The 27,600-nt window shown below is 37.8% G+C and overlaps 1 long non-coding RNA gene across 1 annotated transcript; it reads left to right on the top strand.

Moving 5' to 3' along the window:
• Nucleotides 1–1,071: 1,071 nt before the first annotated feature.
• On the top strand, nucleotides 1,072–24,311 carry LOC128930099 (uncharacterized). Its single transcript, XR_008477693.2, has 3 exons — nucleotides 1,072–1,148; nucleotides 18,479–18,538; nucleotides 21,058–24,311. It is a non-coding gene; the product is annotated as an uncharacterized LOC128930099 (long non-coding RNA).
• Nucleotides 24,312–27,600: the final 3,289 nt, after the last annotated feature.

Here is a 27,600-nt window from a genome sequence, read left to right as displayed (position 1 = left end):
ACCTGCCCTGGAGGATGCCACAGGTTGTTTGGGCTCCAAAGTGCTAGATACTACGGTTCTATAGAAGGCAGAAGTTAGCCGTGCAAGGGGAGGTAGTGAGACACTGAACATTTTCATCAGGTGAAAGGGTCTCCTGCCCACACAACTGCTCTGATTCATTTCTAATTCATTTCCTTAAATCATGTGTGTCTTTATTTTAACTATTATTGGCAATGTATTTATTGTGATGCATTTTATAACTTCCAATGTGGGGACTTCTGGGACTATGTGATCAATGGTGAACAAGTGTCCACTCACTAACTAATGTCCCTAATAGCAATAAGAGTCTCACCCTAAGCCAGCTAGGAGTGCATGGAGGAAACAGAGGCAAGGTCGTCTTCACCTTCATGTTACTTGATTTCTCTTTCTTTCTGATAAATGTTTTAAAGAACATGCAAGCTCAATTCATAATTCTGCCACCCAGAAATGTATACTGTCAATAGGTTGTGATATTGCTTCCATGGCTTTTTTTATTTAAAGAAATACAGTGGCAATGGATAAAACTAAAATCCCTGGACTTTATTTTAAATATAGTCCTGGTGAATGTGCTGGTACCTTGATCTTGAATTTCCCAGCTTCCAGAATTGTGAGAAATAAATTTCTATTGTTTATAAAGCACCCAGTTTCAGGTATTTTGTTATAGCAGCAGAAACCAAGACAATATGGAGTCATTAAAAGTATATAGTTAATGTTGCCTTTTTATTTCTTAAAAAAAAAGAACTCCCATGTCCATTGTTTTTCCACTTTCAGCATACTCAGGACCTGTTATGATTTTGGTGTCTGGTCTTAGAGATCTTTTTTTAATGTCCTCATATTCATATGTGCTGTATGTAGTCTGAATGTTTTCCTCAAAATTCATGTGGTGAAACTTAGTAATCAGTGTTATAATATTAAGAGGTGGGGCTGTTGGGAGGTGATTAAGCCATGAGGTTGAAGCTCTCATGGATGAGAATAGAGCCATTATAAAAGGACTTCAGGGAGGGGGTTCATTTTCTTCTGCCATGTTAGGAGACAGCAACAAGGCACCATCTTGGAGAAGCAGAGAGCAGCTCTCATCAGACACTGAACCTGCTGGGACCTTGATCATGAATTTCCTAGCTTTCAGAACTGTGAGTAATAAATTTCTATTGTTTATAGAACACTGAGTCTCAGGTATTTTGTTATAGTAGCACAAATAAGATAATTTGGATTCATAAAAAGTATATAGTAATTATTTGTATGTGTTTTGATTTATGTGAATATAATCCACATCTTTTTTCATTTAAGATTACAATTTTTTTGTTTTTTGTTTTTAGATTGTAATGACAACTAACATTATAGAATATTTTCTATGTATCCATCATTTTACAAAACACTTCATGTATTTACACATTTAATTCCCACAACGACAGCAGGAGATAAGTGGTATTATTTTTGCTATTTCAAATAGAAAACCCTCTGATCATATAAATGAAAATAAAATTGTTTAGGATTAAAAAGCATCAGTACTAACACAGAAAGTGTAAAGCCTATACCTCTAGTTCATGCTTTTTAATTGCTGGAGATAATTCTATCATATACAAATAAAATTGCATTTCTTTACAGATCCATTGTTAAATATTTAGGTCATTTCTAATTGTTCGTTTCTGGCAAAAGTACTTAAATTAATATTCCTATATCTGTCTCCTGGAGCAGTTTATCTAAAATATAGTTCGTGAAGTGGAACAACTGCTGAGAGGTGTAACACTACAGCATTATCACATGATCAGACCAATTGAGACTCCTAACAGAAATGTATGAGAGCCTCATTTTCCCCAGTATGCATCACTTGCCAAGCTTTAATTTTTTCCAGTGACAGGCAAAAAATACCATGTCGTTTTCATTTGTACCTTTCTAATTACTAGGGAATTTGAGCTTCTATTCATATACATATGGCCATTGTAATTTTTCTTCCATTAGTTATATATTCCCATTTTTTAAACAATCTTACTAACTGGCTTTTTAATATTGTGTTGAAAAATTCTTTATAAAAATAATGAAACTAACAGTGGGAGAAAGGAGAAAATAAAAGTGGAATTAGATCATTGTTGTAGGAGCAGTTAAAAGATACCAATAAAGCTGGATAAACCAGATATTAAATAAGAAAACAGGAGATGAAAGGCATGAAGTAAAGTATATGACAAAGGTAACCTTTAGAACAGAAATATAAATCCTCCTAAATACCAAAAAAATAAAAGAAAGAATTAAAGAGCAAAGAATAAACAGTTCATAAAGAATGAAATATAGAAAATATCAGGAAAAAACACATAATTATACAACATTGTGTGACAGAATTTTGAGACCAGACACATAAGTTATATCAATAAATGTAGATATGCATACATTTTTCATTAAAATAAAAGTTTTAGTTAGGCTTACAAATAAAACCCAACCTGGGTAGCAAAGTGAGACCCCATCTCTATGAAACCAATTTTTAAGAAAGTTAGCCAGGCATGGTGGTACATGCCTGCAGTCACAGCTATTAGTAGGCTGAGGCAGGACTACATGAGCCCAGGAGTTCAAGGCTGCAGGGAGCTATGACAGTGCACACTCTGACCTTGGGCAACAGAGCAAGATCCCATCTCCATTAAAAAAAAAAGTAAGAAGACCCAACTATATTCTGTATACAAAGGCCATACTTAAAACAAAGTTATTTAGAAAGATTAAAAATAAAGAAAGGGCAAGGGTAAAATCATAAACAACAAGAAAGCAAGAGAAGCAAACCTGACAGAAGATAAATCCAAGCCAAAATGTATTAAACACAACAAAAGCAACTACTTTTTCAGGCTTAAACGCCACAACTTAAAATGGAAGTATTAAATATAAATATTTCTGCACAAATAATACAGCAACTACCGTTCTGGTACATAGAGACACTCTAATAATCAGAGACTGACATGGCTTATTTTTAGCACAAGAAAGAGGACAAAACATAAGTATGGTCAAAACCACGCACACACACACACACACCCATATCCGCACTCTGCTAATAGAGAATCTAACTTCTTCTCAAATACCTATGAAAATGTCACACAGAAAATGAGGGTATAACAATTCAAAAAGAAAATTAGTAAGTCCAATTAAGTAGAAATGTTACAAACAATGTTCTATGATTGCAATGAAATAAAATTAAATGTGATGAACAAAACCAAAAAGGCTCTTCCTCCTGGAAATTCAAAAACTTTCTATTAAATAAACGAGTGAAGAAGAAATACAAATTGAAATTACAGAATATCTTTATCTTACAGTAAATTTCCATGTATACTTAAGTCTATTTCTGGACTATTCTTTTCACCAGTATATCTGTTTGTTTATGTACCAGTAGAATACTGTTTAAGTTATGTAAGATCGGTAGTATGTTTAATGTCTAGCTATTAATGTATGTTCATTCTTTTCAAGTTGAACCTTAGTATCGAGTTATTTTATGCCCTAAAAAAAAGCTTGTTGAAATTTTTATTAGGATTGTGTTAAATTTATAAATGAATTTTGGGAGAACTGACATTTTTATAATACTGAGTCATCCTATCCAAGGACAGGAATGTCCTACTATTTGTTTGAGTCTACTGTATATCTGCCAAGAGTGTTTATAACTTTCCTTTTGTTGGTTTTATACATTTATTGTTAAGTTTATCTCTAAGTATTTAATCTTCTTCCCTTCTATTACAAATAGGATTTTCTCTACCATATGTCCTCTAATTAATTTCTTATTAATTGTATATTATGATACCTTACTGAATTATATTATTGTTTAAGTTAGTTTTATTGTCGATTCTCTAGAGTATTTGAAGCCTGCTGTCATGACGTCTGCAAAAAGAGATGATGGCTTTCTTTTTTCTTTACCAAATTTTATGCCTCTAATTGAGTTTCTTTGATTATATTATCTACTATCTATAATACAATATTGAGAAAGGAATGTTTTTGCCTTATTCCTGATATTAGTGGACATTTCCTAGTGTTTCCTCATTAAATATGATACTGATTTTAAGATTACAACTGTAATTTTCTTTTTCTTTTCTTTTTTTGTGTGTCTTTTTTTTTCTTTTTCTATCAGCCAGGCTAGAGTACAGTGTTACAATCTCAGCTCACTACAGTTTCTGCCTGTCAGGTTCAAGTCATACTCCCACCTCAACCTCCCAAGTAACTGGGACTACAGGTATGCACCACCATGCCCAACTAATTTTCTTTTATTTATTTATTTATTTATTTTATTTTTTGGAGTAGATACAGGGTTTCACCATGTTGCCCATGCTGGTCTCAAACTCCTGGGCCCAAGCAATCCACCTACCTTGTCCTCCCAAAATGCTGGGCTTACAGGCATGAGCCACCCACCATGCCAGGCTGTATGCCTTTATTCTTATTAACAAATTATCAATTATTTATAAATTAAACATTTTTTTTTTTGAGACAGAGTCTTGCTCTGTTGCCAGGTGTCGGGCTGGAGTGCAGTGGCACAATCTCAGCTCACTGTAACCTCCGCCTCCTGGGTTCAAACAATTCTCCTGCCTCAGCCTCCCAAGTAGCTGGGACTACAAGTGCATGCCACCACGCCCAGCTAATTTTTGTATTTTTTAGTAGAGATGGGGTTTCACCATGTTGGCCAGAAAGGTCTCTATCTCTTGACCTCATGATCTGCCCGCCTCAACCTCCCAAAATGCTGGGATTACAGGCATGAGCCACCGCGCCTGGCCCTGAATTAAACATTTTAATGACTATACATTTTACTTCTAAGATTTCTATTTGATTCTTTTGAGTAACTATTCTTGTTCTAGTTTTATGGATATAATAGCCACGCTTAATTGCCTTGAAATATTTTTAAACACTTTTAAAGGGTTCCAGTGACTTTATAGGAGGCAATACAGTACAGCAGTTAAGAGTATGGACTGAAGAAAGAGAGAAAGTGTCTCAATTCACACTATAGTTCTATCACTTTCTAACTGACACTGGGCAAATTACTTAAAATTTGAGCACCTTGGTATTTTCTATAAAGTGAAGTTAAGGGAGACAGTGCGTAAAAGCGTTTATAACAGTAGTGCCTTACACACAGTCAACACTCAATCAAGATTTGCTATTGAAATTATCTGTCTTATTTTTTAATTTTTTTCCCCCATGACCCTGAATTTACTCATGGCTTTTAATTTCTGCCTAGGATTTAATCCCTCACGGAATTACCTCCTGTAAGAGTTTTTTCCCAAGGTAGACTGCATGAGACCATGGTTGGCTCTAGTCTACATTGGCTATGCCTGGCTCTACCGTATACACTGGAGTTTTAAAGCTGGTCTTATGTTGGTGTCTTGGTGGGAATCTGAAGAATGGAGTGGTGAAATGCATATGGAACACCCAAGCTAAGAGCATTTAGGAATCATGAATTAAGCCAGGAGTAAACAACAATGAGATGGGTACTGTTTGATTCAGGTTTGTCTAAGCTAGTTGACTGAAAAAAATACCTTGAAGATAATGATGTCAGAAAAGTTATGGGTACAGAACTCCATTTGTAAGAAATTTGCTAGTGAATGGGAGTTGAGGTAGATAAAGCAATGAGAAAAGATTTCTTTTTTTCAGGAGGTTAAGGGTGATTGGAAGGAGAGAAATGATATGTCAACTTAAGGAGCCACAAGTTTATTATTTCTAATAGGAGAATGAGATGTGAGCAGAGTGCCTGGAGTGGAAGGCTGAGGTTTGCAAATGTGTAGGTCCATTCTGAGACAAAGGGAAAATAAAATGAATAAAATGATGATTCTAAGAAAACGTATTAAGGAAACAAAAGGTGAGTGGGCTGAGGGATTCTTTGGTAACTCCCGTCTTCTTAGTTGAGGCGGTGGCAAAACCATAGAAGTTTTAGAAGGATTCTCACCAGCTTTTTTTGCTTGGTTTATGAAACAATTGTGACTGGAAAACCCATATTCTGTTACATTATTAAATTGATAGAATTTTCCCTGCGGGTGGCCTCACTGTATCTAAACCCCACACAACTATAGAATAAGATGATTCTAATGGAAATCTCAGGAATCTCTCACCACATAGGATATATGAGAAGCAGGATGGAGTTGGGTTCAGGCTCCATGCTTTTGGCCTCTAGATAATATTTAAAAACAAGGAGTCCTACTCTGTTTCTAAAAAGAACAGTCATCATAGTTTTGTGAGAGCTGCTTTTCTGGTATAATTACTCTAATGTTGCATTTATCCTCAAGGTCAGTAGCGGCCATTTAAAAAGCTGTCCCTTTCCCTGGAGAACGGCATCCTCCCCTGACAAATAATTTCTGTTGGAAGAACATTCTGTAAGTCCATGTTCTCACTGCAAATATTATCCAATGTAGCACTGAAGGACATTTTCAAAACAAAGTCCTTTTTGATCTTTCTGAGCCAAAATGTCTTAGACTTAATTCCTTTTCCACAAAATAAGAAAGATCTTTTGGATTGAGGATTAGCCTTGCAATTCCTAATCTCCTTCTTCACAAATGTTTTTATTTCGTTTTGGTTCCAGTGTCTGAATGAGGGATTTGAATAGATGACCTCTAAGTTCCCTTCCATTTCTAACATGCTGGGGCTTTTTGAGTCTGGGTGATTACAGCTATTGCATCTTATTTCCTTGGTATACATTAAGCTTCTTGAGGATAAATAGGGAACATGTTTTATTTGCCTTTGGGTTCCTCAAAACATGTAGGCTGGAGTGCCTGTATAAGTAAATCTCTGTTACTGAAAAAATATATGAGTTAATTAAATAAATGGGAATACCCACAAATATAATAGCATGGCCTAGAAATATTGTCTTAATGAGAACTAGAAAGGAAAGGCTCTTCCAGGTGGACAAAACACCTAAGTACGTGGCTTGATTCTCAAAGCAACAAGACACAGGCACTGGCTCATCAGATAACCCACCTCTCTTGCCCACGTGCTGTTGTGCAGAACACTACCTCCATAACTCTGCTGGGCATGCCTGGCACTGACACACAGCATCTTAGCTCCTCCAATATACTATAGGGATCAACACCATCCTGCATTTTGTCTCTGTTTACCTCTGGCACCTGCAGAAGTAAAACCTCACTATTCATCAACTATTAATCTCACACTATTTTGCTCCACTTCCTTTTTCTGTCATACCCATATCACTGGCCCTTCTATATCTCTGTCTTTATGAATTAGCTGACTCTCCCTATCTTTTTCTTCTTCTCTTTTCATTTCTACCACTTCTTGGACTCCACTGAAATTGAACTATGCCTCAAATAAGAAAAAATAAATCCAATTTTGTTTCCTTGTATCCTGTGGATCTCAGGACCAAAAAGTAATTTAGTCTTCCCTTTTGCTATACATAGTTATTTTCAGATTAATAAGCCTCCTTTCTTTTACAAAATTAATTTATCCATTAAAATTCATGCCCTGGATATAACACATGGCAGATACTACTCGTTGCTACACATTACTTGCTTTTTTCCAAAAAACAAAACTAATTTTGTATGGAGCAACAATATGCTCAGCTTTAAGGGAAAAATTAAAACTTAAATTTCCCTGGAAGCAAAGATTAGCCACATCACATGGTTTCAGCTAATGTGGTGTAAACAGAAAATACTGGACAGAATTTGTAAGAATGCACTTGAAATGGGGGAAGAGTCAGCTGGCTCTCTCATTTGTCCTCCTCTCCCTTCTAGCTGACTGTAATGACAACTTGGTGATGGATCTTGGTAACCATGAGGCAGCAATCATGGGGGCAAAAGCCACAAGCTAAAGATGGTTTAGAGGAAGGATGAAAGGAGGCTGTTGGCACTATGTGGCTGCTGTTATCAGCCTGGAGAGCCTACATCCAGGCTTCTGGTTATGCAATGAAAACAGAAGTTTTTGTTTATTTAATCCATGTTTGAAGATAAATAAAACAAAACTAACTTCTCCCTCCTGGTTTTTCCTCCTGCGTTTCCAGAACTTCAACTGCTGTATCACATTCTTCCATTCACTTTGTCATCTGTATTCGGGGGAGTCCCTCTGAATCTCCCTTCAGTCAACATTTCCACCACGGATTTAAAAACACTAATTTCTAATTAGTTTTGTGTCACTCCACCAGAGATTCACTCCAAATTTTATTATTACCAGAAACTTCTCCACCTGCCAAGATCTCAAATCCAAACCTTCCATTTTCTGACACCATCTCCTATTCTTTGAGATGAACTGATCAAGTGGCCCCATTAAAATGAACTGTTAACCTCATCACATAGCGAATCAGTTGAACTCTACTTTCTCACTAGTCTTCAAATCCCTCTTCTATTTATTTCCCTGCTTTAGTCCCATAGTTGGGCTCCATTGGAGTAAAGTATGATTACTCTTGCAAATACTCCCTTGACTCCTGATTCCTCCAATGTGTTCTTATAGCAAAACCTAAGTCTAATCTCACCAAGCGACTAAACGTTCTTAAAGAGAATCACATAGGTTCTCACACGGGAGAGACAGATTTCATGTTAAATCTGTGATCAGTAACTTCAAGTGGGTCTTGGCCCTCCCCAGCAATTCCACTAGGTTGCTCTACTAAGTTCATGTTCCCACTTGCTGAAATGACTGTGTCATACCTTCTCCTCAAAGCCTTGTACTACATTTCATACATTTCAATTCAGGGAGAATCCTTCAGAAACAAACACCTTCACATTTCTATTACTATGTATATATAACCTTGCTCACAGATATAAGGCCTTTCTCCTTTCTATGTAATCCCCTTCTATCTTCTTCATCATCAATTTCTCCCTTCATTCTGGCTCATTCTCTATAATCATAGAACCATGCTCCAGTCTCTCTTCAAGAACCCACCCTTAATCTCACCCCTACCACCAAACACAGTTCCCTCTCTCTCTCTCCTCCCCTTTATGGCCAAAGTTCTTTAAAGAATTTTTTCCATATCTAATCTCCATGCCTTCACCTTCTAGTTACTATTCACATTTGTATGTCTTTAATTTTGTTGTTGTTGTTGCTGTTTGCTTTTTGGAATTGAGCTATAAAAAGTGTTCTTTTAGTGCAATGGGTAACATAGCAAATATTCATGTACTCATGACCTAGAATCAAAAATTGCCTAATTTTGTCTGTTTTTTCCCCCCCAGATTCTTCATTACTTTGTGGTTTTAAACAAATAAATCATTGTAGGTGAAGTTGAAATCTCCTGTTTTCTCTTCTCTAGACACATTTTCTTCCATTATCATGAAAACCATTATGATGCACTTAGTTTGCTTTCAAATAACCTTTTATAATTTAGTATAAACACATACACACATGTATCCATAAGCAATCTATAGCTAGTTTTGTGTATTTATTTTAGCATATATGTAAAATGGAATGATTCTGAAACTTTCTTTTTGCCTTGATCTTAGATTTTCGAGATCTGCCCATGTTGATTTATATTTATCTATTGCATTCATTGGAAATGCTGTATGTATTTCATCTTCTATAGTCAAAATCATTTATTCAAGAGTGTGCATAGTATACTGGTTAAAAGCAGGTATTCTGGAGCCATGCTGCTTGGGTTTACTCCAAACCCATGTTGCTAACTAGCTGCGAGACCTTAGGCAAGTGATCCAAACTCTCCGACGTCAGTCACTTCATCTATCAAATATAGTTAATAGATGTAGCTACATTTTTGGATTAAATGATTTAAATTATCAAAAGTACCTAGACCCTTTCTGTCTCATAGTAAACATGCAGTACGAGTGTGTTAGTAGGAAAACAGCTGGCACACTCAAATTAGGATAACTGGAAGAAGGTTTACTTATAAAGGAGCAAAAAACGAAAGTGTGGTCAGAGAATAGGAGGACCAAAGAATAGTACCTTTACCTATGACAGCAGCTGGAAGAGGGAGCTACTAACGTTTCTATGCCGGAATGAAAGCAACCATTAGAGAATAAATTAATCTTATAAATAAGTTGAAGTCTCTTCTCCAGTCTTCTTTCCCTCCATTCCCTAAGGGACTTATTAGGCATTCAGGTTATATCCAAACTATATGTAAAAGTTTTTAGGCCAGGCACAGTGGCTCACACCTGTAATCCCAGCACTGTGGAAGGTCGAGGTGGGAGGATCATTAGAGGCCCGAAGTTTGAGAACAGCCTGGCCAACAGAGTGAGACCTTGTATCTATTCATTTAAATAATAATAATAATTAAGGTAAAATAAAAATTTTATACACACTCCTATAGGCAGACACCTAAACCTTTTTAGAGAAAAAGGTTGCCAGAGCCAGACAGAAGTCAGATAATGAAGGCCTTCCAAAGGCATGTTCAGTGGAGAACTAATTCCGTAGAATGTTAGTGGGTTTCTTGCCAAATAAGCTTAGGAATAGTGTTTTAAATAAAATTAAACAATTCTTTTCACCAGGACTTTTTAGAGCTTTGCCTGTGCTAAAGTGGGAGTCAGGAAGGAACCCATGAAGAGCACTCTTTATCCTGTCTCATCCCCTTGTGGAAGACTGCCAAGTGCTCGGGGGCCAGGGAGAATTTGGTATCTTGAAGATTTTCAAAATCAGGAGAGAGGGACATGAGGCACCATTTCAGCTTCAACTCCCTTGCAGCCTAGTGGGCCTAGTGAAACCTCTTGGCTGGGGGAATTTTAACCATGTGAAAAGTGACAGTGCAAAGACTTACAAACCAGATGGACTCCAGCCCTCACAGATTTCCCTCACTGTCTTGTGGAGCAAACAGATCAATAAGATCCATCAATAAACAGTTTTAATTTTGTCTCATCAGGGATCAACTCTACGGTATATAATAACAAGGCAGATTAACATCAACTCTAACTAGCACAGTAGAGATTTATAACCTGTCAGCAAACCACTTTGAGGAGATTTTTAGTAGGTCATCATTTGCAATCGCAAAAAGAATGCTGAATATAAGAACAGTTACTCTAATACTGGATTCACTGAAGATATTATCATTTAAGACACAAATAAGTGTCAAGTATTTTGCTGATAACTTTGTAGAACCATTGTGAGCATGGCTAGGGGCTCCAGGGTTCTCAGCTCGTGACTGGCCCTGAGAAAATGTGGATAGCGTTACTTTAAAGTAATTCTAAATGAAATGAAATTTGAAATAAATTTTGGTTAACAGAGACCTTGCCAACTAAACCTCACAAACCCCAAATACTCACATTACAGTTGGCTTCATAAACCCCACTGGGTTTTTAATAATGACTCAAAGTGTGGTCCTTAGCTAACTAACACAGAAACAGGAAACCAAATACTGCATGTTCTCACATATAAGTAGAGGCTAAATGACAAGAATGCGTAAACACAAAGAGGGGAACAACAGACACAGGAGTCTACTTGAGGGAGGAGGGTAGAAAGAGAGAGAGGATCAAAAAAATAACAATAACTATTTGGTACTAGGCTTGGGACCTGGGTGGTGACATCATTTGTACGACAAACCTCTGTGACACAAGTTTACCCATATCACAAACCTGTGCATATATCCCTGAATCTAAAATAAAAGTTAAAAAAATAAAAAAGACTCAACTTTTCAATGCACCTTCCCTAAGGAACTGAACAGAACAATCATGCCTTTACTCTGGGTCTTTTGCATGAAGGAGCACTGACGGTTGAAGAAGAGTCTCTGAAAAACATCAGCATTGGCACTTTTCCTCCCATCAAAGAGAAGGAATGTGGGGCCTAAAACAGAGCACTATTGGCATCCTTCCACAAAATGACTATGTACGTTCTTTCCTATAAATTATAACATTAAGCAAAAACATTATTTAAGACTAATATTTGTACATACATGAATATGCCAATGAGCACTGTGCATCTGTACGATGAGACTATCCTGTGAAATATTTCCTGGGTATACTTTTCACTGAGGTTTGGCTTCTTTGTTTTGTCAGGCACTTCTTTCCTGGGCTAGGGTTCCTTAGAATTTATTTTGGGAAATCAAGCTGAGAGAAAAGCAGATAACCTGGAATCCTCATGATATTGTTGAGCTACTGATTAAAAGTATCCTGAACCTGAATTCTATCATTGTGCAAAACTTCTGGTATGTGTTTTATTAAATCTTCTCATTGGTTAATAGTGTTCGAATTGGGGTTTCTATTATTTGGAATGTGAACTGACAGAGAGAAAGTTGGTGCACAGATTATGGTACTATGAATAACAGATTTTAAATTACAGAATTGATCAGACCCAAGAGGTAGGATATGGAACCATGAGGAACCCGTTATTTATAATGTCAATTGTGTTGATCATTTAACATGCCCCTCTTTAGAAATAGAGACAAGCTTGGGCTAAAAGTGACTTGTCTGCAAAAAAAAAAAGAAGAAGTGGGAAATATGGCTTTGTCATACCCTGCAGCCCAAGTAAACTATGCGTCTGATAATTTGGAGCCATGCAGGTTTGAAAAGTTGAGCATGATCCATGAGTTCTTAATCAGGTGCCGTATGTCTCAAGTGCTTTGAGAGGCTATTGATAAAATCAAAAGCATACATGAACTTGAATGGAGGAAAACATGATATCTTTCTTCTCATTAACCTCTAACTGAAATTTTGCATTTCCTATAATTATAAATGTAGAACCAACAAACCCACAGGTAGTTATTTATAATTTGTCACCAATAGAACTCGCAGATATTTTCATATCACATTGTAGTTGTTACAAATGTCTTAAAATATCATTTACAGTCAAAACTATTTTTTAAATTTTAGTAGATTCACTGCTAGATATTAATTTTGCATATCTTAAATATTAATTTACATGAATTATAGATACCTATATCATATGTTTTTAATAGTTTCACAACTGTATTTCAATTTATTTTTTCTATACATTATGCATTTTATTTTAGGCAAAATAAAATATGTAAAAACTAAAAATGTTAAAATTTTATGTAAAATTATTATTCTGAGAAAGCGTCTATAGGCTTCACCTAAGTTCCTTGGTGTCTGTGGCATAAATAAGGTTAGGAACCTTTATCCAAGGTAAAATTAGTGAGAGAAACTATGGGAAAACAGGAGATTTAGGAATGGGATTTTGGCAAAAGACAAACAGATTGCCTCAGGATATTCTCCAGCATTACCTAAGAGGCGTTTTCTACCTCACAAAAGGGACAAATGTACATATTGTGAAAATGTAGTTGGGAAACAGCTGGGGATCAAGAAGCAGAAAAGTATTGCACGTGGAGAGCTCTATGGATTTGCACAAACGGAACACATTCATACAACCAGCACCCAGATTAGGAAGAGCGCTAAGAGCACCCCAGAAGCCCTGCCTGTTCTCACTCCGTCCTCGTCTTGTATTCTGACTGTTAAAAGCATAGTTTTGCTGGTTCTTGTTATTTTTATATAAATGGTATCATATAGTATGCACAGTTCTGTGTCAGGCTTCTTCATGAAGCTTGGGAAACGAATCCATACTTTTGAATGTTGTAGTTTGTTCAATTTCATTGTTGTATAGGCAGAGATTTTCAAAAATGTGATCTGGGGACTCTTGGGGTGCCTGCAACCTTTCCAGTGCGTTCACAAGATCTAAAACATTTTTATAAAACACTAAGATATAATATGTCTCCTCATTCTCATTCTCTCATGAGTGTACAGTGGAGTTGCACAGAGGCTACAATGTACATGATGGTGTTCATGCATTCCTGTTTACAAAATTTTCTGTTTTAATTTTCAATATGATAAATGAGGTAGATATAACAAAATATAAAATACATAAACAAAAGTCCCTTGAGTTCTGCCATAATTTTTTTTTTAAAGTAAAGCTGTCCTGAGACCAAAAACCTTGAAAACCATTACTATAAATTTGTGACTATACCACAATTTATTTTTCATTACATTGTTGATGAGCATTGGGTTTTTCTAATTTTTGGCTATTACGAATACTGCTTCTATGAACATGTCTTTTGGTGAATGTATGGACTCATTTCTGTTGGCTATATATACCTAGGGTTGGTATTGCTGGGACATGGAGTATATATTTAGTTTCTAGTAAATACCGCCAGGTTTTCAGAATGTCTGTACCAATTTACACTCCCATCAGCAATCTATAAAACCTTCAGTTGGGCCTGGCACGAGGGCTCATGCCTGTAATCCCAGCACTTTCAGAGGGCGAGGCGGGTGAATCACGAGGTCTAGAGATCGAGACCATCCTGGTCAACATGGTGAAACCCCGTCTCTACTAAAAATACAAAAAATTAGCTGGGCACGGTGGCGTGTGCCTGTAATCCCAGCTACTCAGGAGGCTAAGGCAGGAGAATTGCCTGAACCCAGGAGGTGGAGGTTGCAGTGAGCCGAGATCATGCCATTGCACTCCAGCCTGGGTAACAAGAGCGAAACTCCGTCTCAAAAAAAGAAAAAAAAAACAAAAACTTTCAGTTGTTCTATATTCTAACCAACACTAGGGACTGTTAATAATTTTAGCTATTCCTTTGCTTGTTTAGTGGCATCATATCACGGTGTTAATTTGCATTTCTCTGAAACAAGTAAAGTTGAGTCCTTTATATGACCATTTAAATAGTCTTGTGCAAATTATTCAGTTATTCTGTATATTTTTCTTCTGAGTTGTGTACCTTTTTCTTACTGAGTTGTAGGAGTTATATATATGTTTTTTCTCCATCCATTAAAATAATCATATGTTTTTCTCTCAATATTGAAATAGCACTCATCCAAACCAGACTCCATTCAATTTTTACTAAGTATTCAAGCTTTCTACTTAAGAATCATGCGTGTGTTGCATTAGCCATCATGTTTTATGAATCTCCTTCAATCTGGAGTAGGTCCTCTTTTCCTCTCTTTTATGTCTTTGACAGTTTCAGCTCTTTGATTCTTTATGGTGACTTTCAAACTGAGTCCACCTGATACTTTCACATGACCAATTCTATAACTATTTTCACATGACAAATTCTATAGCAAACCATAGAATTGATGCTGTGGTCTTGTGGCACTCTGAACAATGCCCCCCTCTCTCAAAGATGTCCATGTCCTAATTCACAGAACCTGTAAACATATCGGCTTACATGGTAAAAGGGATTTTGGAAAGGTGATTAAGTTAAGAATAAGAATCTTGAGACGGGGAAATCAATCTGGATTATCTCAGTGGGTCCAATGTCATCAGAATGTCCTCATAAGATGAAGGCAGGAGGATCAGGATTAGTAGAAGGAGATCTGATGATGAAAGGACAAGTTTGATGTGATGCAAGGAAGGGGTCATGAAAAGCAGGGAGCCTCTACACGGTGAAAAAGGCTGGGAAACACTCTCCCAGATGCCTCTGAAAGGAACACAGCCCTGTTGTGATGTTCACTTTAGACTTCTGAGAATAAATCTGTGTTGTTTCAGGCACTAAGTTTTGGGTAATTTGTTATAGCAGTAGCAGGAAACTAATAGGTTCTTTTTAGTGAATTGTATCAGGAGACGCTCTGTGTCAGCCCTTCCCACCATTTGTATATATGTATGTAAAATGAGACCTTTTATGGATATCAGCCAACTTCTTTCCCCAGTGTAATGTTGTATGGGAAAGACAATTAAGATCTCTGTAGGGACCTGGCATGGTGGCTCACTCCTGTAATCCCAGCACTTTGAGAGGCCAAGGAGGGCAGATCACTTGAGGTCAGGAGTTTGAGACCAGCCTGACCAACATGGTGAAACTCCATCTCTACTAAATACAAATATTAGCTGGGCATGGTGGTGTGTACCTGTAGTCCTAGTACTTGAGAGGCTGAGGTAGAAGATTCACTTGAACCCAGGAGGCAGAGGCTGCAGTGAGCTGAGATCACACCACTGAACTCCAGCTTGGGTGACAGAGCAAGACTCCGTCTAAAAAAAAAAAACTCCGTAGGTTGCCATATGGCAGAAAGCAGACAAATTGATGTAGCCTTGAGGCAAAACTGTGAAGTTTTACTGTTAGTCATACCAGATAAAAAGAATTTGCTTCTGATGTTTATTGCAAATAAGTATAGAGAAAAAATATTTGCCAGCTCAATAGCTGCATGCCACTTATCAGGAAGTTATGCTGGTTTATTTTAGTGACGTTGCTATATCTAGAACAGCAGCTGCCATTGGAGTTGTTTCCTTATCAAGTTTATAATTTACAGTCATTCTCTAGAATCCTTTTACATAGGCCAACCATGTGACTTAAATTAGAATAAGAGAGCTGTCAATATCTCTACATCTTTTAAGACTTTTATGATGAGACTAACATCTTCACTTCTCCCAGGAACCCAGTATTTTTATGGTTTACTATCATGGCAGAAAATAAAGATTCCATAGGTTTTCATTTGGCCCTTCCTATAATAATGATCTTGACTCAATCAGTCAGATATCCAATGTGGGGTATCTGTCTGTTGCCAATACATCTTTTTTCAATTTTTTATTCAGGAACCAGAGAAATAATGATGGACTTACTTGGTCAAAATTCAGTGTATTACCTAAGGGGTCTCCAACCCTCAGGCCGCCTGATCAATACCAGTTCATGACCTGTTAGGAACTGGGCCACATAGCAGAAGGTGAGTGGCAGGTGGGTGAGCATTATCACTTGAGCTCCACCTCCTGTCAGATCAACAGCAGCATTAGATTCTCATAGGAGTGTGAACCTATTGTGAACCATGCATTTGAGGAATCCAGGTTAAACACTCCTTATGAGAATCTAATGCCCAATGATCTGAGGTGGAACAGTTTCATCCCAAAGCCACCAACTCCCCACCCCACCTACATGGAAGAATTGTCTTCCACGAAACTGGTCCCTGGTGCCAAAGAGGTCGGGGGCCATTGTATCACCTGACCTCCATAAGCCTCCACCTTGACTGGTAGACAAAAGTGGTGATCAGATCCTCAACAGGCAGTATTTAGTCATTCCTAAAAGATCTGGGTTCTCCTTTTCTCCATGTATAGACCTTATTAAATGGCCACAGGTCCCTTCATGGAAAGCTTAGAAGAATCTTTACAGTGTATGCTTGTGACAGAGCAACAGAGAAGATCCTCAAGGAGACCTGACCTCTCAGCACTCAAAAGACTTGAACTGTGAACTGGCTTAGGTGTGGAAACTAGGTAAAAGACAGGGATTCTTTGTTGAGATGACCGAAGTCAGGTTTCTGACCACCAGAATGGAGTTTTTCCTGTTATGTAAAGCAAAATTTTAGTGAGCTGCTTCTCTATTTAATTTTAATTTTTATTTATTTATTTATTTATTTTTTTGAGACAGGGTCTCACTCTGTCACCCAGGCTAGAATCTTGATTTACTGCAACCTCCGCCTCCCAGGTGCCTCAGCCTCCCAAGGAGCTGTGATTGCAGGCATGCACCACCACATCCAGCTAATTTTTGGATATTTAATAGAGGTGGGGTTTTACCACGTTGGTCAGACTGGTCTCAAATTCCTGATCATAGGTGATCCTCCCACCTTGGCCTCTCAAAGTGCTGGGAATAAACGTGTGAGCCACCGCACCCAGCCTCTGTTTCTTAAAGATTAACTGGCCACTACAAAGTCAGAAGAATTCTGACTATCACTGTGTCCTGCTGTGCATTACAATAAATGCACCCATCTTGTCATATGTGATAAAGCATTGCCAATTGGCCACTTCTATCCCAGGCCTCTTCAATCTCAGTGACTTAAGAGAGCCCATCTTAATGGTGGCTTCTCCCACTGCAATTATGAGGTGTTAGAGTATCGATATAGTTCAACCTTTTAAGGATGTTGCTGCTCTTTTCACTAACATATTTCTTAATACCTTGGGGAAGAAGAAATTGCTATCTAGACCCCATTAAGGAATGAAGTGTAGGGGTTGGTGGGTGTGTAGGGCACAAATGATAAATATTCTTCAGCATTCCTATATCTCCAAGCCTTTGGCTTTCTTTCTCTTTAAGCTAGGAAAAATCTAACATCTTACCCTCATTAGACATAGCCCAAGTTTTAATCAATCCACCAAATACACTTTTAGCACTACTACCAGCTGTAATCTAGAGTACCGGGCAGGAGAACTCATATCATTAAATTAGACACAACCCAAGTTTATATTCCATATTCCTTGATCTACAGATTCCACCAGTTTGAATTCATAAATTATCAAAACCTTGCAATTATCTTATTTCCTCCCATCAGGCTTCATACTTGCCCCCACCCAAATTTGCTGGGATTAAAATCTAGTTACGGGTCTGGGAGCAACATAAAGCCATTGTGGTAAGGTTTTTTTGAGCTTTATTTTGTTTTTAATGAATACATAATAATTGCACATATTTATATAATGTAGTGTAATGTTTTGGTACCTGTACACATTGTGTAATGATCCAATTATGGTAATTAGCATGTCCATCACCTCAAACACTTGTTATTTCCTTGTGTCAAGAACATGCAAAATCCTTTCTTCTAGCTATTTTGAAGTATGCGATACATGGTTGTTAACTATAGTCACCCTGCTGTGCAATAGAACACCAGAACTTATTCCTCCTGTTAACCAACCTCTTTCCATTTCCTCTTCCTTCCTACCTCTGCAGCCTCCAGTAACCACTGTTCTACTCTCTACTTCTACGAGATCAACTTTTTAGATTCCACAGGTGTGAGTCCATGTTGTATTTCTTTTTCTGTGTTTGGCTTATTTCACTTAACATAATATCCTCTATCTTCATCCATGTTGTTGCAAATAACAGGATTTCCTCCTTTTAATTTCTGAGTAGTATTCCATTGTGTGTATATACCACATTTTTTTAATCCATTCGTCTGTTGATAGACACATAGGTTCCCTATCTTGGCTGTTACAAACAATGCTGTAATAAATATGAGACTGCAGATATCTCATAGATATGCTGCTTTCATTTCCTTTGGACATACATACCCAGTAGTGGGATTGCTGAGTAGTTCTATAAAAAGGAACCTCCATATTGTTGTTCTGTAATGGCTATGCTAATGTATATTTCCACTAACAGTGTATAAGAGTTCTCCCTTCTCCACGTCCTCCTCAGCATTTGTTATTTTTTATTTTTGACAACAGCCATTCTAACTGAGGTGAGGGGTTATCTCATTCTGGTTTTGATTTGCATTTCCCTGATGATTAGTGATGTGGGACACTTTTTCATATATCCTTTGGCCATTTGTATGTCTTGTTTTGAGAAATGTATATTCAGATATTTTGCCCGTCTGATTTATTTTATTTGGTTTTTTTGCTATTGAGTTTTTTGAGTTTCTTTTACACTCTGGATACTAACGCCTTATCAGATACGTAGTTTGTAAATATTCTCACCCATTCTAGAGGCTGTCTCTTCATTCTGTTGACTGTTTTCTTTGCTGTGCAGAGCTCTTTATTTGATGACACCCATTTGCCTATTCGTACTTTCGTTGCGTATGCTTTTGACATCTTGTTCAAAACATCCTTGCCCTGATCAAAGTTACAAAGTGTTTCCCCTGGGTTTTTTTTCCTCTATGTTTTGTAACTTCCATTGGGGTGGGTTTTGAGAATAATGATCATCTAATTAGGGGTATTAGTAGGTCTTCAAGCAAGAGAAGACGAGCTTCCTCAGATACAAAAGGGAAGATTGCTCCCACTGTCAAAGAAAAGCCACAGTGAGTCAGATTTCAATATGCTGAGATAGCTGAGTCCATCCAGGTTTACCCATCCTCATGGATCCTTTTCTTCCCAATGGATCCATGGGGGCTCAAAGTTTCACATGAGAAATTCGGGGAGGCTGTGACACTTCTGCAACCTACAGAATTAAATCTTGTGTTTGGTTTCTGACAATGTTGACCTTCTGGTTACAAAATCAGAGGCTCTTTTAGGACCCTCTAACCATGAGTCAAGCTTAGTGTTTAAAGATCTGAGTTTGTCATTCTCTTGAAGTGCTTGTGTACACCCTCCTACACCCCCCACTACACACACAGACACATTCATATATCAAAGTCCTTGCAGGACTTATTACTATATATCTGCCACAGAGTTAAGTGTATGAGACCCTTGGCATCCTGAGGCACTTGCTGCACTAGATGCACCAGTCCAATCAATCACAAATAATAATTTGACTGTAATACCACCGCATTTCATAAATTATGAGCATCTCATTTCTCAAGGCCAGAATCTCAGCACTGAACTCAAGTCCAATGAATTACCAAACCAATCCCTAAATTTCATCTTCAAAGAACTATTTCCTGGGACAATATTAATTCCAATTTCGGATTCAATTCAGTTAGGAAGTCAAAATCATGAGTAATTTTAACAGAAAGGATTTAATATGAAAAACAGGTATAAAAATTGTTCACTGGATACATTTAAAAGCAAAAAAGCAAAGACAAAATTATTACTAGGGTAGAAACTGCAGGAAGCAGCTGCCACCTCTAGAGTTGGGGGAAGAAAGGGATCGTGTTGAAGTTAAAAGTTTGAATTAGTGGCCCCTTGGACCTGTAGCCCACACCTCTGAGGAGGAAGCACTGCTCAACCGATGCTAGAGTCTCTGGTCTCCAAAAAGGAGCGCATTGGGACAGCGACCAAGACCTCTGAGGAACAAATTTGTTCCATAAATCTGTTGTGGTTTCTGAGAAGTGCCACCACCCTAATAAGTATGCTCAATATATTAGCCAAAGAATGTTCCAGAACTTGACTTTGTTCGTAAAGCAAATACCAACTATGGGTACAGAGAAGAACTAACCTACAGAATTTTCTTTTCTAATCAACAATAGAAGTGTGATTACAAATAGGGCTAAGTTTTATGTGAGGTGTGAGTCTTTGGAGACTATTGCTATTATATCTAGTGGGAAAAAACAGTTTCAAGTAATTAGCATTTCACTGTTATCTGTGCCCAACTTCTTTCCTCCATTACTACCCTTAAAGACCAAAAGTTGTTTTGCATTTCTCCTCCACTTCAGTTTTTAAGGATTATCATTCTAAACATTTGACATTTTTTAAAGTGATATAACAAAATAAGAGGAGTGATAGTCCTAAGTGATAATTAGAAAAAAATACTCTCACAACCACCAATGCTTGTGGCATGGCCCGAGCTATCACCATCTTTTGCTTGAGTTAATGATTTACCCTCTTAAATGTCTGCCATCCTACATACTTGTATTTATTAGTCTATTCTTAACACAGCCATCAGAGTGATCATGTCATGGGAAGAGCTAAGTCACAGTATGGTCACATCTTTGCTCAGAACATCCTGATGGCTTTCCATCTTGCTGAATATACGGTGTGTTTGCTGTTCTCATGCGTCTATGAAGAAACACACGAGACTGGGTAAGTTGTTAAGAAAAGAGTCTTAATTGACTCACGGTTCCACATGGTTGAGGAGGCCTCAGGAAACTTATAATCATGGCATAAGGCACCTCCTCAGAGGGTGGCAGGAGAGAGAATGAGTGCAAGCAGGGGAAATGCCAGATGTTTATACAACCATCAGATCTTGTGAAACTTGCTTATTATTATGAGAAGAGAATGAGGGAAACCACCCCTATGATTCAGTTACCTCTACCTGGTCCCATCCTTAACACATGGAAATTATTACAATTCAAGGTCAAAATTGGGTGGAGACACACAGTCAAATCATATAATCCCACCCTTGCCCCTCCCAAATCTCATGTCCTCATATTTCAAAACACAATCTTGCCCTTCCAACAGTCCCCCAAAGTCTTAACTCATTCTAGTATTTACCCAAAAGTCCAAGTCCAAAGTCTCACTTGAGACAAGGAAAGTCCCTTCCACTCATGAGCCTGTAAAATCAAAAGCAAGGTAGTCAATTCTGAGATACAAGGGGGGTACAGGCATTGGGTAAATCTTCCCATTCCAAATGGGAGAAATAGGTCAAAACAAAGGAGCTCCAGCCCCCATGTAAGTCTGAAATCCAATAGGGCAGTCATTAAAACTTAAACTTCAAAAATGATCTCTCTTGATTTTATGTCTCACATCCAAGTCACACTGATGCAAGAAGTGAGCTTGCACAGCCTTAGGCAGCTCTGCCCCTGTGACTTTGCAGGGTACAGCCCCTTTCTAGGATGCTTTCACAGAGGGGCATTGAATGCCTGCGGCTTTTCTAGGTGCACAGGCTATCGGTGGATCTACCATTCCAGGGTCTGCGGTCTGAAGGATGATGGCCCTCTCCTCACAGCTCTATTAGGCAGTGCCCTAGTAGGGAGTCTGTGTGGGGTCTGCAACCCAACATTTCTCATCTGCACTGCCCTAGCAGAAGTCTCCATGCTGGCTCTGCCCCTGCAGCAGACTTCTGTCTGTGCATCCAGGAATTTCCACACATCCTCTGAAATCTAGGTGGAGGTTCCCAAATCTCAATTCTTGACTTCTGTGTACCCGCAGGCCCAATACCACATGGAAGTTGCCAAGGCTTGGGGCTTGCACCATGTGAAACAACAGACTGAGTTGTAGGCTGACCTCTTTAGCCATGGTTAGAGTGGCTCAGATGCAGGGCACCAAGTCTCAAGGCTACACAGGGCAAGGGGACCCTGGACCTGGCCCAGGACACCATTTTTCCCTTATAGGCCTCTAGGCCTGTGATGGGAGACTCTCCTGCCATGAGAGTCTCTGATATGCCCTAGAGACATTTTCGCCATTGACTTGGTGATTAACATTTGGCTCCTAATCACTTGTGTAAATTTGTGCAGCCAGCTTGAATTTCTCCCCAGAAAATGGATTTTTCTTTTCTATTGCATCATCAGGCTGCAAATTTTTCAAACTTTTATCCTCCACTTCTTCTTGAATGCTTTGCCACTTGGAAATTTCTTCCACTAGATACCCTTCATCATCTCTTTTAAATTCAAAGTTCCATAGATCTCTAGGGCAGGGACAAAATACCACCAGTCTCTTTGCTAAACTATAGCAAGAGTTACCTTTGCTCCAGTTCCCAAGAAGTTCCTCATCTCCATCTGAGACCACCTCAGCCTGGACGTTATTGTCCATATCACTAGTAGCATTTTGGTCAAAATCATTCAACAAGTTTCTAGGAAGTTCCAAATTTTCCCACATCTTCCTGCCTTCTTCTGAGCCCTCCAAACTGTTCCAACCTCTGCCTATTACCCAAAGTTGCTTCCACATTTTTGAGTATCTTTACAGCAGCACCCCATTCTATCAGTACCAATTTACTGTATTTGTCCGTTTTCATGCCACTATAAAGAAAACTGTCTAAAACTGGGTAATTTATAAAAGAAAGAGGTTTAATTGACTCGCAGTTCCACATCACTGGGGAGGCCTCATGAAACTTACAATTACGATGGAAGGCATCTCTTCACAGGGCAGCAGGAGAGAGAAGGAGTACAAGTAGGGGAAATGTCAGACTCTTACAGAACCATCAGATCTCTTGAGACTTACTCATTATGAAAACAGCATTGGGACCCCCCCACCACTTGATCCAATTACCGTACCTGGTTCCACCCTTGACATGTGGGGATTATTACAATTCAAGTTGAGATGTGGGTGGGGACACAGAGCCAAATCATATCATCAGGCAAAGTTGGAGCAATAACATTCAAGTTCTCAAGATTGACATGTTCCCTGCATCCCTAGGTCCAATGACTGCCACCTCTCTGACCCCTCCCTCTTACTCTGTCCTCACCATACTGGTATCTTTCCTGTGACTCAGGGCATTTGCCCTTGCAGTTCCATTTCCCTGGAATGCTTTCCTCAGATAGCTACATGGCGGTCTCTCTCACCTCCTTCAGACTTTTACTCAAATATTGTCTTTTCGGTGAGACTTTTCCTATGGTTTTAATTAAAATTTCAACACCTATACAATACTCTCATTATGTCCTTAGTGCTTTACTGTCTGATTCCTCCCACTAACATTTGGGTTCTCTAGGGCAAGGATTTTCATTCCTTTTATTCATTTCTGGATTCTCAGCATATTCCAGATACCTGGCTCATAGTAGATGATTAAAAAATATTCACCAAATTAATAACTACATGAATAAATGATATAAATAAAATAAACCTGGGCTTTATATCTAATGGTTGGCTAATTAGAAACAATTTATCTCTTTTTACTTGAATTTATTCCTCTGTAAAATAAAGGTCATAGTACTCCATCAAAGTCATTGCTTTCACCATTGATTGTGAATTCATGTTTACAAAGAACTTCACATTTCTTAATCAAAAGCATTGAGAGAGGTGATGTTTATAATCAGAGGTAAAATTCAAAATTTTGATCTGGGGAGTCAAAAGACCTGGGTTGAAGACTAGAAAAGAGATCTTTGTACTTCATATTAACATAACCATAATCTCCCTCTCTACCTCTTAAGATTGTTGTGAGCTTTGGAAGGAGAGCAGGGAACATAGTAGGTTATACAGTCAATATTTGTGTCAATCCTATTTTCTCTCCTATTAGCCAGACCAAAAAAAAAAAAAAAGTTATAGTGATAATGCTAACAACACCAATAGGAGCTAGTATTACTTTGTCTCTGGGTGGTTACCTTAGTTGTAAGATACTAAGTTTTTGGTGTATTTAGTCCACATAGGCTGATTTGTTTAACTCAGTTTCACTTTATTGACTCTCTACACCTTGGCCATACCTGACCAGCAATGAAGGCTGTGTCAACTCATGCCTTTCTTGTACGACTTTTAAAAACAGTCTAAAGCTCAGTCTCTAATGACAATTCATTCAGTGACACTATACTGGCACTAAATTACTTTTACCATTAATTAACTCTGTAAAGGATAAAAGATGTATAACACCTGATCATGAGCCTTCGGGATCTCATGGCATATTGGATTGATATAAAAAGAAGTCCATAATACACTTACTAGTTAGAATAGGGTCCTCTTAAGACAGTTGTCTGATTATTTATAACAGGTTTCTATATACCATGTAAGAGGCATAACAGGATATGTTCATCAGATATCTTTTTTAAAAAAATCCATAAAGACATATTACCAAAAAATTCAATCCCATTTGTAATCACCTTTCCCATTATTGATTGTAAGATGGCCACTCTAGACTTTAAATGGCTGCACAGTGATTGGCATTTGTCTGACTGGCAAAATCAAGTCAGGATCCATTCTCTGGCCAATACAGCAGAGTAGAGGTGGAATGCGAGAAACTGCATGCATGTCAGAAGCTGTGGGATACCTGAGGGACAGGTGAAATGTAAAAAGATAATATTTAGAGAAACTTTTCCAACATTTTTCTCTTTTTAAATAATAGGTACTATTGAAAAAAATGCCTCTTATGGGTCTCTGACAACTATAATAATCTTGTACATTTGCACACATTTATGTACTTAGAGCCATACAAAACCCATGAAATAACCAGTTGTTCCCATTTTACAGGCAAGAAAACGGAGGCATGGAGATGACAGCTGACTTGTTAAATCTGTGTAATGGAAAAAGACAAGCGTTTGTGTTCATGTTACAAGGGACCAGGAGAGCAGTGTGCTTTGTAGGAGGAATCCAGGAGAACCTTAGCTTTTGTGATCCCCAGAAGTAATCTCCTAGGAAAAACACTCTGCCTGGAGAATTTAACAATAGTAAACTAAACAATGTTTCAAGAAAAAACATTGGGTCTATTTTTAGTCCACTGGTATGCACAGGGCAAGAGTAAGCCTGAAGGAATGTTTTGTGTGATGGGGAATAAACTGAACTTATTTGGTACTGTTGCCTTTTGTCCCCTTGCCCTAGAGTCCCCAGGACCTTTTATGCTTGTTAGGCCTCCTTTATCTGGTGTACTGGGAAGAAACAAGTGTTAAAATTTTTTTAAAAAAAAGGCTAAATAGGACATATTCTTATCTTCAGGGTTAAAATTGTTACTTCATTCATTCAAAGCAAGTTGGAAATAGCAGCCCTTCCACCTTTCCTTGTTATCACTGTATGCACAGAAGTAAAGTATTCTCACAACTACAGTAGTTGCTATCACCTAAATAGTTTCTGTATTTAAGAGTAAAATCGGAGAGGCTGATATGCAAAGAAAACAAGAAAAGAACAGAAGTTCTGAGAACTGGATTCTAGACCATTTTTTCCCTTTAATTGTATATGCTTGGGTGATTAATTTTCTTTTATTAGGACTCCATTTTCTTTGTTTGGTTTTCCTGTGAAATGCAAAGATGGCGGGAGTTGGGAGGGATGGGTGTTGAACTAAGTGGTTGCTTAGGCTTAAGGTACAGCACTCTAATTTCTTGATAGTTTTTTTCTAGAATGCTATGGGATGGAGATTGGCCAATTGTCCATTTAAAGTAGAAGCAATTTTCTGAACTGCTTACTTGCGATGAGCATAGACACACAACCTTAATGTCTCTCTCTTTTTTTTTCATCTCTGAAATATCCAGGTTTTTTTTTTTTTTTGCATTTTAGGTTTTGGGGTACATGTGAAGAACATGCAAGATAGTTGCATAGGTACACACGTGGCTGTGTGATTTGCTGCCTTCATCCCCTTCACCCATATCTGGCATTTCTCCCCATGCTATCTCTCCCCAACTCCCCCCCACCTGCTGTCCCTCCCCTATTCCCCCCAGTAGACCCCAGTGTGTAGTGCCCCCCTCCCTGTGTCCATGTGTTCTCATTGTTCATCACCCGCCTGTGAGTGAGAACATGCGGTATTTGATTTTATTCACTGTTCATTCTCAGTGAATGTTTCCTGTGCCTTCTGAAGCAAATCAGGTATATCTGATATATTTCTGGTATTATGTTCACCAAACTCTTAAAAATAAGTATAAACTTTTTGTAGGCAATATAGTTATATACACATTAAGTCTGGGTAAAATATTGGCTGTGGTTTGAAGTTTGTATATATATCATTATAGATTCCTTCTTGAGAAATTGGGGACTTTCTCAAGGAGGAAATGTCTACAGGTAAGAAGGGAGTCAAGTAACAGGTAAAAATGAATATCATTAAACAGAAGACATGCCCAGGTACAGAATCCTGTCTTTTCAATCTGTTAATATGCTGTGCCTTCTATTTCATTAATTTACCTATCAATATAATAGTGTGTTACTATAGGAGTGCTGAGGAGGGGGACGTGGATGTGAGCTGGGGTCACCAGAATAGGTTTCAGAGAAGAGAGAATTCTACAGGAATTTGAAGATGAGCAGAAAATGCATAGATGGAGAAAATAAGAACAATGTTTCCAGTATGAAGGATAGCATAGGCCCAAATGAAAAACACAGAGTGTCTCTTTTAAAACCTTTGTATATTGATTACATTCAGAAAACCTAACATCAATACTGTAATGCTGTTTACTATTCAGCCTATGTTCAAATTTTATGTCTTCTATATCATTTTTTTCCTCTTATTCAAGATCCAATCCAAGATCCATTTTATTATTTTCATCACTTTAATTCCTAAACCTTTATGATCTTGACATTTTTGGAGAATAAAGGTCAATTTTTAGAATTTCCTTTAATTTGGATTTTTAAAAAATATTTCTCCATAGTTAGATTTAATTATGAATCCTGAACGGGAGCACTACTTGAGTGATATTTTTTCTTCTCTGTGCATGATATCAGAAAGTACATGATTAATGACATTAACTTTGCGTCATTGTGTGTCTGGTCATTGATGACATTACTTTGACCACCTGATTAAAATGAGATTTATGGGGATTTCCCATTTTTTTCCCTTTGTAATTAATGTGATCTGTAATAAGAGATGTTTTGAAATGATAGAAGAATCTGGTTCCTCATTAAACTTTCCCCAAATACCTTTGC

Source organism: Callithrix jacchus, chromosome 18, assembly GCF_049354715.1.
Source record: "Callithrix jacchus isolate 240 chromosome 18, calJac240_pri, whole genome shotgun sequence".
In the NCBI taxonomy this organism is placed as follows: domain Eukaryota; kingdom Metazoa; phylum Chordata; class Mammalia; order Primates; family Cebidae; genus Callithrix; species Callithrix jacchus.
This window is presented reverse-complemented; position numbering and strand designations above follow the sequence as displayed.